Source organism: Chiloscyllium punctatum, chromosome 27 (assembly GCF_047496795.1).
Source record: "Chiloscyllium punctatum isolate Juve2018m chromosome 27, sChiPun1.3, whole genome shotgun sequence".
NCBI lineage: Eukaryota > Metazoa > Chordata > Chondrichthyes > Orectolobiformes > Hemiscylliidae > Chiloscyllium > Chiloscyllium punctatum.
Window position 1 is genome coordinate 3824544 of NC_092765.1, and position 13346 is coordinate 3837889.

At 46.1% G+C, this 13346-nt stretch overlaps 1 protein-coding gene across 7 annotated transcripts in view; it reads left to right on the plus strand.

Moving 5' to 3' along the window:
* The first annotated feature begins 2327 nt into the window (after positions 1–2327).
* Positions 2328–13346, plus strand: part of LOC140453373 (proto-oncogene tyrosine-protein kinase Yrk-like) — a 304349-nt gene continuing 293330 nt past the window's right edge. For 3 of the 7 annotated variants that reach the window (XM_072547949.1, XM_072547951.1, XM_072547955.1), the window contains exon 1: positions 2328–2647. The gene's annotated coding sequence lies outside the window, so the exon portion shown is untranslated. Of the gene's footprint in view, positions 2648–2765; positions 2911–13346 lie in introns of those variants that run through there. The other 4 variants (XM_072547950.1, XM_072547953.1, XM_072547948.1 and 1 more) reach the window with 2 other exon arrangements.

The window sequence follows — 13346 nt, forward strand, 5'->3', positions numbered from 1 at the left end:
GGCTTTATGCAGGCAAGATGGTGGTGCAGTGGTATTGTTAATGGACTAGTAATCCAGAATCCCAGGATAACAGTCCGGGTTTGAATTCCACCAAGGCAGATGGTGAAACTTGAATTCAATAAAACATTTGAAATTAACAAGCTAATCTAATGTAACCACTGGCCACTGGTGTTTAAACCCACCTATTTCACTCATGCACTTTAGGGAAAGAAATCTGCCATCTTTACCAGGAATGGCATACATTAATGACTCCAGACATTAATGTGGTTGATTATGAACTGCCCACTGAAAAGGATTAGCTCTACAAAACTTTCTTTAAAATTGCTATAGTGGTTCAAGAGGGTGGGTGCACCATCACTTTCTTAAGGACAATTCAGGATGAGGAATAAATGCTTTCCTCTCCATTGATACCCACATCTAAGAATGAATCAAATAAACTAGACTGATAGGCCATTGAAAAGTGATGTTGTGATAATGCTCACAATTTGTTGTCAAAGTTTTTGTCAATGTGGAAGCACTTTCTATGATTTGCTTGCAAATGCCACAACAAATTCAAAGTTGCTCTTGAGATGAGGTACACTATCTTTAGCATCACAAAAATAGGATCTTCTTGCTGTCCTTGCCATTGAAACACACTGTTAGGAGGAAAGTTGCAGCATTCACACAATTGTTATGAAATACTCTCACCAGCAAAAAATAAGATTTGACATCTTAGGTCTATTTCCCAATATAGATTGGATGGGCTGATTGGCCTCCTTTTCTGCTATGTAATGATCTACACTATTGTGAGAATTGCTAGTGACCAATGTAATAATTGGTATGTACTGTCACCAGATACTCTGATTCTAAAATTAATACTTGCAAATTTCCTTCAGGAAATAATAGGTGGTGAATTTAAATGATACTTTTTTTTTCACATTTCATTTCTGTATTTTGTTTCCATCACTGTCATATTTTCCCTTGCTACTTCTCTTTCAGTATCTTGATTTGAATTTGAATTCATCCATTACAGTTCTGCCCCTCTCCTGGCTCTTCTTTCTATTGTTTCACTTCACAATATCCCAATTTTGATTTTATTTGTTCAGAGAGTGTTTTTAAAATTCATTCATGCAATGTGACATTGCTGTCTGAGCTAGCATTCATTGCTGGTCCCTACTTGCCCCAGAGGGAAGGATCAATCATATCTCTGTGGGTCTGGAGTCACACGTAGGCCGAACCAGGTAAAGATAGCAATTTCCTTCCCTAAAGGACATTAGTGAAGCAGATGGATCTTCCTCCAACAATTGGTGACCATTTTATAGCCATCATTAGATTCAAATTTCAAACACTTGCCATGGTGGGTTTTGAACCCAGACACCCAGAGCCTGATCTGCGTCTGTATTAATAGCACTAAGTCATTGTCTTCTGAGTAATGTGGGCTGAACCTGACATTTATTGCTCATCCCTAATTGCCACTTGAGCTCCCTGGCTTGCTAGGACCATTTCAGAGGGCAGTTAAGAGTCAAGCACATTGCTGTGGGTCAGGAGTCACATGTCGGCCAGACCAGGTAAGGATTTCCTTCACTAAATGACACAACCGAACCAGATGGGGTTTTATGACAATCGGCAATGATTACACGGTCACTATTAGACTAGCTTAGAATTCCAGATTTTCATAGATTCACCATCTGTCATAATGGAATCCCACAGCATTAACCTGGGTCTCTTGATGGCAAGTGACAAGTCATTCTGTCACCATCTCATCGCTAGTTAAAGAGATACATTTACTCTTCCTGTTCCCTCAGGTCCCAGTCTCCTTTGATCTCACCATTACCTTACCAGCTCCTACGTTTAGGAAATGTTTGGTCAAAAATGTAAGAATCCTAAAGGTGAGTCTAACTAACAGCAGATGTCACTAGATGTCTTGCTGCTGTAAACTATGGCCCAGCCCTTTATTGTGGACATCAATGTTGTTTCCACTTTTTTTTTACATCTCGTTCAATCTTTTTTAAAATATCTATTTCAGCCTTTAAAGTGCCCATTCTCTCTCTAGTTGCTCTCTTGTTCTTAAGTGGTACTTGCACTGCATCTTTCAATCTATTACAAGACTGCCATCCAGATCCTCTGCTGACGTTGGGACCTATTCCCTGAGCCTTCCCATTCCCCTGTGGGAATGTTGGTGTGGGTGACCTCTAACAACTCTGAGCATCTGTTTGTGCAAATCTGTTAGCAGCACATAATCTCTATTAATTATAATTAAACACAGAGAATGCTGGGGAAACTCAGCAGGTCTGGCAGCATCAACGGGGAGAGAGAGTTAATGTTTTGAGTCTCATGTGGCTCTTCAGAGCTGCTTTTGCTTTTGCTAATCTGCTCCATTCTCTCAGTTCTGGAGGACTTGAATCATGTGGTTTCAGTAATTTTGACATATATATTTCATCTCTGTCAGGATTTTCCCGGTACTCCGCTTGGTCCGGGTGAATTGGACGGCCTATATCCCTCATACTGTGTAAACTGCTCAAACATCATCTCACTGATGGACTGAGCGGGCGACCTTCAAAGGAGATCGAGGGAAAATAAACATTCACATCAATCGGATCGCGGTGGATGGTGCGGCTGGAACCTCTTGTTGTTTGGAAACAGGGCCGGAGTGGAGCAGGCACTGGGGGTGAGTGATGCCTCAGTGAGGCTGGGGGTGGGGGGAATGTGTGTGTGTGTGTGTGTGTGTGTGTGTTCACAGTTCTCCCTGACTCAGACTGAACTCACCCAGTATTGCTGCTGCTGCTGCTGCTGCTGCTGCATGTGCACAGGGCGCCGAGAGATCCTCCGGAAATCTATACAGCCCACACACACACACACACACACAGGCTGAGAGAGGGAGCGGGGAGAAACTACAGGAGCCCGACCCCCCTGGAGGGGGTTTTCGGTCAGGTAAGGCTGGGGAGTGGGCGTGGGGGATTGTTCAGAGCAGCCCGAGGGGTTGGGGTTGGGGTTGGGGTTAAAGGACCCTACCTCCCGCTCCCCTTCATATACATCTCTCTCTCTGTCTCTCTCCCTCTGAGTCTGTGTGTGTGTCCCTCTCTCTCCTGTATGTCTCTCTCTCTCTCTGTGTGAGTCTCTGGCTGCCTCGGGGGTGGTGGAGCATGTGAAAGTTGTGGGTCCCCTGACCCGCTCCTCTGGGTGAGAGCCATTTGAGAGACAATACAATCATTTGGGAAGTTTCTCGGTGTGGGAGATATTGGAGTGAGCCGCCGGTTTAGAGATTGTAACAACTGGGAAATGTTCCACTCAGAGTGGGGACCATGGCCGGAGCTGGGGGGAGAGAGGGGGGGAGAGAGGGGGGGTGGAGTTCATTACAAACTCACGGCTGCCCCATCTCACAGCGAGTCGCTTTCACTCGGGAGGGTCCCCTCCCCTCGAGGTGATGGTCGCAACAGCTTCCCTTTCCGCACCCCCCCCCCCCCCCCCCCAAACACACACACACACACACACACACACACACACATGGGGGAGGTGGCTGTTTCCCCATCCCCGGCCAACTCTCTCTCTCCCCCACCCCAGTGTTTCTCTCTCTCTCTCTCTCTCCCCCCCAGTGTTTCTCTCTCTCTCCCCCCAGTGTTTCTCTCGCACCCCAGTGTTTCTCTCTCCCCCACCCCAGTGTTTCTCTCTCTCTCTCTCTCTCCCTCCAGTGTTTCTCTCTCCCCCCAGTGTTTCTCTCCAGTGTTTCTCTCTCTCTCTCCCCCCAGTGTTTCTCTCTCTCCCCCCAGTGTTTCTCTCCAGTGTTTCTCTCTCTCTCCCAATGTTTCTCTCTCCCCCAGTGTTTCTCTCTCCCCCAATGTTTCTCTCCCTCTCCCAGTGTTTCCCTCTCACCCCCAGTGTTTCCCTCTCACCCCCAGTGTTTCCCTCTCACCCCCAGTGTTTCTCTCTCTCACCCCCAGTGTTTCTCTCTCTCCCCCCCAGTGTTTCTCTCTCTCCCAATGTTTCTCTCTCACCCCCAGTGTTTCTCTCTCTCCCCCCCAGTGTTTCTCTCTCTCCCCCCAGTGTTTCTCTCTCTCCCCCAGTGTTTCTCTCTCTCCCCCAGTGTTTCTCTCTCTCCCCCCAGTGTTTCTCTCTCTCTCCCCCCAGTGTTTCTCTCTGCCCCCCCAGTGTTTCTCTCTCATCCCCAGTGTTTCTCCCCCCCTGTGTTACCCTCCCCCCAGTGTTTTTCTCTCTCCCCCCACAGTGTTTCTCTCTCCCCCCTCCAGTGTTTCTCTCTCCCCCCAGTGTTTCTCCCTCCCCCCAGTGTTTCTCCCTCCCCCCAGTGTTTTTCTCTCTCTCCCCACAGTGTTTCTCTCTTCCCCCCCTCCAGTGTTTCTCTCTTCCCCCCCTCCAGTGTTTCTCTCTTCCCCCCCTCCAGTGTTTCTCTCTTCCCCCCCTCCAGTGTTTCTCTCTCTCCCCCAATGTTTCTCCCCCTCTCCCAATGTTTCTCCCCCCAGTGTTTTTCTCCCCCTGTGTTTCTCCCTCCCAAGAGTTTTTCTCTCTCCCCCAGTGTTTCTCTCCCCCCCACTGTGTTTCTCTCCCCCCCCCGTGTTTCTCTCTCCCCCCCCCGTGTTTCTCTCTCCCCCCACCCTGTGTTTCTCTCTCCCCCCCCCTGTGTTTCTCTCTCCCCCAATGTTTCTCTCCCCCCTCAGTGTTTCTCTCTCTCCCAATGTTTCTCTCTCCCCCCCCCAGTGTTTCTCTCTCTCCCCTCCAGTGTTTCTCCTCCCCAGTGTTACTCTCCCCCAGTATTTCTCTCTCTCCCCCAGTATTTCTCTCTCTCCTCCCCGTGTTTCTCTCCTCCCCCCCAGTGTATCCCTCCCCCGTGTTTCTCTCTCTCCCCCCCAGTGTTTCTGTCCGTCCCACCAGTGTTTCTTTCTCTCCCCTCACTATTCCTCCCTCTCTCCCCCAGTGTTTCTCTCTCCCCCAGTGTTTCTCTCTCCCCCCCCCTAGTGTTTCTCTCTCCCCGTCAGTGTTTCTTCCCCCCCAACCGCGTGTTTCTCTTTCACCTCCTTGTGTTACTCCCCTCCCAGTGTGGGGACAATCAGGAGCACACACGGACTGGACTAGCCTACTGTCTGGATAAAACCTTATGTATTTCCTAGAGCACTGCAGAGGGCACACAACAATCAGTGCCATGTTGACAATGTTTTGTTATGTTCCATTCCCCAATTAACAGTGTTCACCAGCAATTGGCACCATCCAGGTCTACTGTAGCAGCACCAACCCTCTTCACATTGTACAGCTCAGCTGTCATTCCCGTCCCATTGATGATGAACAACATCAAATCCAAACAGTCAACCAGCAGATAGACCTGGTTCCTGCCAGCATTCAGTGTTCCAGGCACCAGTGCAGTGCTACACAGTCAGAATATAATGCTGGTTTTTCCTGTCACATGGTCTCCTGAAGCTGAATGTATTCTGTGTTGGTTTGTGGGGAATTGATGCTATCACACTTCAGAAAACCCGGGGCTCTGTACCTCTCACCCTCCTTGTGGCTGTCTGCACCATGATGAATGCTCGTTAGTCTGCCGTCTTTATTGGGTTCAAATGACTGGGACAGGAAATGTAACAGCATCCTGTTAGATGTGAGGGAATACAGCAGCCTAGAAATGTGTTAAAGTCAGTGACACACAAGGGGACTGAAGTGAAGCTGAGGGTGTTGTCGACAAACGCAGGGATATGTAATTTTCTACAACATAGGGCAAGTTTTGTTACTTTACACTAACCGTCAACCACTCACAGACGCACCCACACACAAAGACTTGCATCCACACACAAACACACAAGGATCACACACTCACCCCCACACACAACTACATATACACAGACTCTCACTCACAACCAGACACATACCCGCATGCCCACTCTCTCACACTCACAATCATCTATACACATTCACGCACAAACATGTGCACATACTCACTCCCACACACACACACCCACCACACCCACACAGACATATAGACACACACCGACCCACAAATGCACAGACATTCACACAGGCACTTTTAAAAACACAGACTCACACACCCACACATTCTTGCGCTCACAGACTCACCTCGTGTTTGGACTCCCCCATCCTCGGAAAAAGGCCTTGGTTACTTACCCTATCCATGCCCCTCAGGATTTTATAAACTTCGATAAGGTCAGCCCTTAGTGTCTGATGCTCATGGAAAACAGCCCCAGCCTATCCAGCCTCTCCCTATAGCTTAAACCCTCCAACCCTGGCAACATCCTTGTAAATCTTTTCTGCATCCTCTCAAGTCATGGGAAACTGGTTAGCAAGTGAGATCACATGGAGTGCAGGGACTACTAGCCATTTGGATACAGAACTGGCTGGAAGATAGTGGTGGTGGAGAGTTGCTTTTCAGACTGGAGGCCTATGACCAGTGGAGTGCCACAAGGATCGGTGCTGGGTCCTCTACTTTTCATCATTTATATAAATGATTTGGATGTTAACATAGGAGGTATAGTTAGTAAAATTGGATGTGTATTGGACAGAGAAGAAGGTTACCTCAGAGTATCATGAGATCTTGATCAGATGGGCCAATGGGCTGAGGAGTGGCAGATGGAGTTTAATTTAGATAAATGCGAGCTGCTGCATTTTGGAAAAGCAAATCAGGACAGCACTTATACACTTGATGGTAAGGTCCCAGGGAGTGTTGCTGAGCAAAGAGACCTTGGAGTGCAGGCTCATAGCTCCTTGAAAGTAGAATTGAAGGTAGATAGGATAGTGAAGAAGGCATGGATTACTCAGGCATGTCCTGTACACACAAAACAGGACAAATCCAACCCGGCCAATTACCACGCCAGCAGTCTACTCTCGGTCATCAGTAAAGTGATAGAAGGTATCATCTACAGTGCTATCAAGCAGCATCTGCTCAGCAATAACCTGCTCAGTGAAGTCCAGTTTGGGCTCCTCCAGGATCACTCAGGTCCTGACCTCATTACAGCTTTGGTTCAAACATGGACAAAAGAGCTGAATTCCAGAGGGGAGGGGAGAGGGACAGCTGTTGACATTGAAGCTGCATTTGACAGAGAGTAGCATCAAGGAGCCCAAGCAAAACTGGAATTAGTGAGTATTAAGGGCCAACTCTCCACTAGCTGGAGTCGTTCCTAACATTTAGGAAGATGGTTGTGGTTGTTGGAGGTCAGTTCTCTCAGCTCCAGGACATCTCTGCAGGAGTTCTTCAGGATAGTGTCCTCGGCCCAACCATTTTCAGCTGTTTCATCAATGACCTTCCCTCCATCAGAAGTGGGGATGTTCATGATGATTGCACAATTCATGAATCCTCAGATACTGAAGCAGACCATGTTCAAATGCAGCACAATCTGGACAATATCCAGGCTTGGTCTGACACATGGCAAGTGATATTCATGCCACACAAATGCCAGGCAATGACCATCTTCACCAATAGAGATTTTAACTTCCACTTATTGACCTTCAATGGCATCACCATCACTAAATACCCAGTCTCAACACCCTGGGGTTTATTATTGAACAGAAACTGAACTAGAGCAACTGTTTAAATGCAGGGGCTACAAGAGCAGGCCAGAGGCAGTGAGTCCTGCAGTGAGTAACTCCCTGACTCCCCAAAGCCTGCCCATCGTCTACAGGCACAAGTGAGGAACAATGTTCCTTCTAATTCTCGTGCTCACTGCATGGGCTTCTGAGGTCTGCCCATGGCAATAACCAGAACTCAATGGCATGAATGGAGAGCTGATGCCAGTCGCCATACACAACATCGGAGTGGCTGGGTGCGTGTGTAACCATGCAGCTGGGAGGAAACAGGACTGACAGAAAACTGCCGACTTGCCTGGATGAATGCTGCTCCAACAACACTCAATAAACTTAACACCATCCAGAAGCTTCACAGTTGGTTGGCATCACATCCACAAATGTTCACTTCCTCTACACAGTACATGCTCAATAGCAGCAATGTGTACTATCTACAAAATGCATGAAAGGAATTCACCAAAAATTCTTTAGACAGCACCTTCCAAACCCATGACCTCTTCCATCTAGAAGGACAAAGGCAGCAGATACTTGGGAACAGCACCACCATCAGATTCCCCTCCAAGCCACTCCTGAAATATATCACTGTTGCTTCTGTGTTGCTGGGTGAAATTCTGGGAATTGCCCAGGTATTGTGGATCAATCCAAGGACATTGTGGATCATTCAAAAGCATATGGACAACAGCTGTTGAAGAAAGTGGCTCACCACCACCACCTTCTCAAGGGCTACTCGGGATGGGCAATAAATGCTGGCCTAACCAGTGACAACCATGACCTATGAGCGAATAAAGTAATCACACTTAACCACCTTCATGCTGACACACTCACACGCATGCACACAACACACAGAGATATATAACCCCCAACATTCACTTGCATTGTCACTCTAGCACGCACCCCCCCCCCCCCAACATTCAGTCACACCAACACACACACACAAACTAACACTACCATACAAACAGAAACACACACCCACAAGAGTTGCGGGAGGGAGAGGACTGTTTTATCTCTGTGGATCAAGCTTTTTTTAAAAGCAGCATTTGACTGTAATTGTAAGTATGGAGTGAGAGGTACCTGTGACTGAATGGCGATTTAAATTGCACTGCAGTGGGTTTGTTGCCTTAGTGTCACAGGGGGACACAGGGGGCTATGTGATGGAGTGGATATGCAAAGCACTCTGAAGTACATACCACCCAAATCGTGAACAGCCCATTTCATTCTGCTGTCTCCACTTGGGCCACTTTGAAATAGTGTTGTTAACTGTTCAATCCTGTATATAGGAGCACAGGATATATTGCTGGACCTATATTGGATCAGGTCTCTCCCATTTGGGAATGAACTAGTTAAATTTATTTTTCTTTTAAGGAGGTAGGAGTCACGAGTCACTTTAATCTTTATGTGAGTGTTTAAAGATCGTAAGCAAATGAGAGAGCTATTTTGAATAGTATTGATGAGAACTATGCTGTTCAAATATTCAGGCACAATCGCTCAGCATACTAATGTGCTGCCTGTCACTGCTAAGTTCTCTGTTTCCTACACACCATTTGTTAAATCCTGGCCCTGTCTGTCGTAATAAAGGTGTTTGGGTAGATATTTCACTTCAACTCTTTACCGTCTGGGCTCTTTAACATTACTTGGAGGTGGTGTTTAGACAGTGCACAGTCTTTTTGTTATTCCTGCCCAATGTTAAGTGACTTAACGGAGATTAAAATCGGGCAGAATGTAAAAACCAACATTGCCGCCAACTCTGACAGCTTCAAATAGGTTAACATTTCCCACACTGGGGTCTGTTTGCCGTCAGTTTTGCTGACTGTAAGATAGATTTTCAGCACATTGTTTTGTTGACTGTGCATTGGATGTGACACAGTGATAATGAAATACTGACAGTCATGTAAGGAGTCAATATCACATTTTTTTCAATGTTCCTGACAAGATGATTGTAAGGGAATGGCTGGTAAATATTCTGAAAGGATGCGTGCTATTGGCCATGTTGGACTTAAAAGACCTCCCGAAACAGAGTTGATTAATACAGAAATCCTAAAAATGTGAATGCATCACTGGGTGGAGCAGGAGTTCTTGTCCATCCCCATTTGCCCTGCAGAAGGTAGTGCTGAGCTGATTTCTTGAACCACTGCGGTCTTCCCTTCTATTTGTTTTTAGGGTGTGGATGACGCTGGCTAGGCCAGCATTTGTTGTCCAGAGGGCATTTGACAGTTAACCACCAATGCACTCTGTAGTCACATGTAGGCCAGGCGACGGTTAAATTAGATTACTTACAGTGTGGAAACAGGCCCTTCGGCCCATCAGGACCCTCCAAAGAGCAACCCACCCAGACCCATTCCCCTACATTTACCCCTTCACCTAACACTGCGGGCAATTTAGCCTGGCCAATTCACCTGACCTGCACATTTTTGGACTGTGGGAGGAAACCGGAGCACACCCACGCAGACAATGTGCAAACTCTGCACGGACAGTCGCCTGAGGTGGGAATTGAACGCAGGTCTCTGGCGCTGTGAGGCAGCAGTGCTAACCACTGTGCCCGTACTGCCGATGGCAGATTTCCTTCCCAAACAATATCAGTGAACCAAATGAGTTTTTACAACAATCAGTAAGAGTTGCATGGTCATCATTAGGCTAGCTTTTAGTTCCAAATTTTTGTTGAATTCAAATTTTAAATTGAAGATGAAATTTTGTTCAGCAAAGGTATTAAGGGATATGGGCCAAAGGCAGTTATGTGGAGTTGAGCCACAGATAATCAGGATCTCTATGAATGGTGGAACAGACTCAAGGGGCTGAATGGCCTACTCCTGTTCCTAAATTTCACTATCTGCTCAGGAGGATTCAAACCCACACACCTGAAGTATTAATATGGATTTCTGGATGATTAAGTCCAGTAACATAACCATACATCCTTGCATCCCCATTGAGGGAGTGGGCAGGACGGGTGGTGAGAGTTTGATTTTGATATTTTGCATTTGGAAGGAAAAAAGGAAAGTTATTTCAAAGGATCAGTTGTGATTGGAAGCAAAGTAAGATCAGAGACGAGTGAAAATTTCATTGTATTAATGTTCAATGAATGTACTCTTCAGGTCATGAACATGAAAAACAATTCCTTTCAGAAAAATTAGCAATTGGCCATTTGACCCTGGTCAGTAAAGGAGTGAATGGAGCATTGACGCAGAGAATAAATTGAAGAGATCAAGAGGGAGACAAATAATTAAAATGAGTCAATAATTTATTTGAGTCTATGTCATGGTCTAGTTTTATGAATTCCAGGTAGCAGTCAGCTGCCCCTTTCTCAGATAAAGGATGCCGTTTTGTATTAACGTTTCCTATTAATGAGACTTCAGTTCCACCGGGTCAAATGCAGAAAATTGTTTTGCACCAATTGTTTAAATAGATTGTCAATTTATAGCTAACTTTTAAAATGTCTACTGAATATTACCTTTTGAATCTAACACCACGCCAATTTAAAAATTCTCAATTTTAAAAATGTTCAGGTCCTTCCAAGGTCTCATTATGGCCTTTCTCTTGAATCCCCTCTCGCCCCACATTCCTTCTCTTCATTGCTGGTCTTTGAATATCCCCAATTGTTGTCACAGCACCAGTGACAGCTTTCAACCTTCTGGGTTCCCACCCCTGGAAGTACCTCCTTATGTCACTCCATCTCGCTTCCTTTCTCTGACCTTCTTTAAAACATTGCTTAGAAGCTTCCTCTGATATCTCTGTCAACGTGTGTTTGATAAAGAGCCTCGGAGACTCATTACTATTTTAAAGTTTCCTTAAAATGCAGGTATTTTAGTTGATAGAAAAATTCATACAAAGGCTTTGGGGTTATCTAGTGGGCAGTGTTGAATTCTGTGATAGACTAATAAGAGGAAGAAGATTGGGTCAAATTGTTTCACAATTTTACAAGCTTTCACCTCCCTGGGTTACAGCATAGAAGGTGACCATTCAGCACATTGTGTCTGTACTGGCCCTCCAAATAAGCTTGCACTTGTGTTGAATGTCTATTGGTGAGACCACATCTGGAACACTGTGAGCAGTAAATGGTAGTAAGTGGGCAGAGATGACTGGGGATAGTTTAACTGTGGGTTACCACGCCTCAGACAAGGGGAGAGATTGAGATAGAGGAACTCTTCGTGGTGCCCTCAGCTGCTGTAGGAATTGAATCCACACTGGTGTTATCACAGACCAGCTATCCAGCCAACTAAGTACCCCCTACGAGTCTCCTTATTTATGGAAGGATATAAAATAATTGGTGACAGTTCAGAGAAGTTTTACTCAATGAATACCTAGAATGGCCTGATGTTTTATGAGAAACTGTTGGATATGCTCGGTTCATAAATGTTGGAATTTAGGATTCAGTAAGAGACAACGTGATTCTTTTAATTTGCTCATGGAATGTGGACCTCACTGGTGAAGCCAGTGTCCTGGCTCATCTCAGAAAGCTGTTTGGAGCCAAACACATTGCTGTGGGTTTGGAGTCATATGTAGGTCAGACCAGGAAAGGATGGCAGGTTTCCTTTCTTTAAAAAAAAGGCTTTTATGACAGCAGGCACTGGTTACATGAATGCTAGTTTTTAAAAAAAATTCAGATATTTATTAAATTTAACCATCTTCCATAGTGGGATTTGAACCAATATCACAAGAACATTAGGTTGGGGGTCTTAGTTACTACCCTAATGACATTGCCATTACATTCCCATTGTGATTGAATTTGATCTAAATGTATAAACTGCTGGGAGAAAGTGAGGATTGCAGATGCTGGAGATCAGAGTGGAAGAGTGTAGTGCTGGAAAAGCACAGCAGGTCAGGCAGCATCCGAGGAGCAGGAGAATCGATGTTTCGGGCATAAGCCCTTCATCAGGAATTAGGCTTGTGGGCTGAGGGGGTGCTGAGAGATAAATGAGAGGGGTTGGGGTTGGGGTGGGAGGTGGCTGGAAATGCGATAGGGTGATGAAGGTGGAGGGGGGGGGGGGGGTGCGCGAAGGTGATAGGTCAGAGAGGATGGCCGAACAGATAGGTGTGAAGGAAGAGGTATCGTTAGGACCATTCAAGAGTGTGGTGTCAAGTTTCAAGGGTGGGAATGGGATAAAGTTGGGGTGGAGGGGAGATGGGGTAACTGGTGAAATCCACATTGATCCGTTGGAGGGTCCCAAGGCGGAAGATGAGGTGTCCTTCCTCCAGGGCGTCGGGTGGTTAGGGTTTGGTGATGGAGGCAGCCCAGGATCTGCATGTCCTTGGCTGAGTGGGACGGGGAGTTAAAGTGTTTAGCCACAAGGGAGTGGGGTTAGTTGGTGCGGATGTCCCAGTGATGTTCTCTGAAATGATCTGCAAGGAGGTGTCCTGTCTCTCCCATGTGGAGGAAACCACATCATGTGCAATGGATACAGTAGAGGATGTGTGTGGAAGTGAAGGTAAATTTATGAAGAGGGGGTCTCAATAGAGAGGAATGTGGAGAGAATAATTCCTCTTCTGAAAGAACCAAAAATCTGTGGCGTAAGGGTGGGGGGACTGTTTGAAAATAAGGGATCACCCATTCAAGGCAGAGAAAAAGCAATTTTCTTTTCGTCCTGAGACTTTGGAACTCTGTCCCTGAAACTACAGTAGAAGGTGAATCCTTACATATTTTTGAGGTAGAGGTGAATGGGTTCTTGTGAAATGGAGAGGCAAGTTTGGTGAAATGCTAGCTGGGATAGGCAGGAATTATTTATAGTCAGATCAGTCACGACCTTATTCAATGTTGGAGCAAGCTTGAGGGGCTGAATGGCCTTCTCCTGCTTTTCGCTTATATGTCTACACTCTGATTTTCTGGATTTGCTTCCAGTTTA